This window comes from Oryzias melastigma, linkage group LG9 (genome assembly GCF_002922805.2).
Source record: "Oryzias melastigma strain HK-1 linkage group LG9, ASM292280v2, whole genome shotgun sequence".
Classification (NCBI taxonomy): Eukaryota; Metazoa; Chordata; class Actinopteri; order Beloniformes; family Adrianichthyidae; genus Oryzias; species Oryzias melastigma.
The window spans coordinates 4,538,455-4,540,296 of record NC_050520.1 but is presented as its reverse complement, the minus strand read 5'-3'; positions in this window follow the sequence as shown (position 1 = coordinate 4,540,296).

The following is a 1,842-nucleotide window of genomic DNA, read 5'->3' as shown; positions in this document are numbered from 1 at the left end:
GGACTGGAATGCGCGCCGACACAGCCGGTGTGTGAACCTTAAAATTCACAGACACGCGCACGCAGGCGCGAGCCAAACTCAGGATCACGTCTGACAGGCGGGTGCAGCGGATCGCCGCGCGGGGCGGGCTACAGGTTTGAGGATCGGAGCTTGAGGAGCTCTGATTCAATAGGAACAGTCAGCACGTAAAAAACGTATTCCTCGACATCATATGTGTGTTCATTCTAAGAGAGACATTCACAGACTGAGCTGGTAGATCAGAAACACCTTTTTTTTTGACAAGCCGCAAGCAGCAAATTCACTGCGCGGGGCACGAGGATTTATCACGTGAATCGCGTTTGGTGCTTCGTGGCTCCTCCTCCGCCTTGCTGATTGGAGGAATGAATGAATGAGTAAGCGAGGCACTGGACAGCCCGCCGATGTCCCGCCTCCAGAGCCATATACCTCACTGTGATTGGTTCATTCAGCTCTGTACACAACAACTGTCATTCATATCAGCCTTGCGGGCTTTCATATGAAGGCGCGGGCCGCAAATCATCATCCTGCGGGCCGCAGATGGCCCGCGGGCCGCGAGTTTGAGACCCCTGATCTAGATGCACCCGCTCCTGTCGGCTGATAATCCACCAAAAGGTATGTGAAGAAAAATGATTTTATTGTTCATTACTAGTTTTAATCTGTACTCTTCTGTGGTACATTGAACAACATTTGTGATTTGAACAAAGTTAATTTCTTTAAAAAAGTTTAAGCTTCTATAAAATGACCAGTGGACGGCTGGAAGGCTCAGTGGGCTAAGTGTATGTGCCGTGCAGGAGACCTGGGTTCAATCCCCGGGGTGTCCACTGATCTCCATTCAGATTGGGTTCTTAGGCAAGACCTTTGACACTGCTGCCTATCAAGGTTCCCTTGTGCCTTTCAAATATAGGGTTGCGTGAGGCAGCCAAATCACTAATGTGAAACAGTGGGTGCTGTTTCGCTGTGGCAACTCCAAATGGGATAAGCTGAAAGGTGAACAACAACTTCTATAAAATGACCATGACTAGAAATAAACGCTAGGGCTTTGATGAAAAGTTGATGCTTTAAAGAAAGATGCTCAGAAAGACGATGTGTCGTTTGTTAAAATAACATTACATTTCTGTAATGTTATAAAACCTAAGACTACAATTTCAATTATTATTGGTGTTTTGTTTTTGTGAGAGAATTGTCATGAACTGAAACTTTCTAAATAGAGGAACAATGGTTTTGATAAGAAATTTACAACTTTTTTATTAGAGAAATGTTTGTCTAGTAGAAATCAAATATGGCTGGTAGACTTTGGATGTTACTGGCATCATGTAAGCAGTCATAACTAAAAATGTGCCAATCATTGGATTGAAGACAGCAACCATGAGCTGATTTTTCTTCTCTGCACCAGAGATCAGTACAGGGCATGTTAGTTTAAATGTTCCAATCATAGATAATTTTTTTAACTATCATATTTTTATATAGTTTTATTCATATAGTATGTTTTTTAAAATTTGTATTATTTTATGTACTGATAACTGTTATTATTCTGCACAGAATTGTGTTAAATGTCTTTTGTATCCTGTCTTGAATTGTAATTGTAGTAAAACATGGCCATTGACACAGACAAACAGAATTCAGTTGTGACTCTATTGGGGAGTGAGGGGTGGGGGACCTGGGGATAGTCTCCTGGGGAGTAATTCAGTGTAGAACCACCATCAGGATGTCATTCAGGCTTGAGAAATGCAGTCAGATGGTGACAAAGAGAGGCAAGGTAGTCCACACAGAAGGGGTCTCACTCCCAGAAGAAACAATATCAGACAATGAGGACAGTTACAAGTA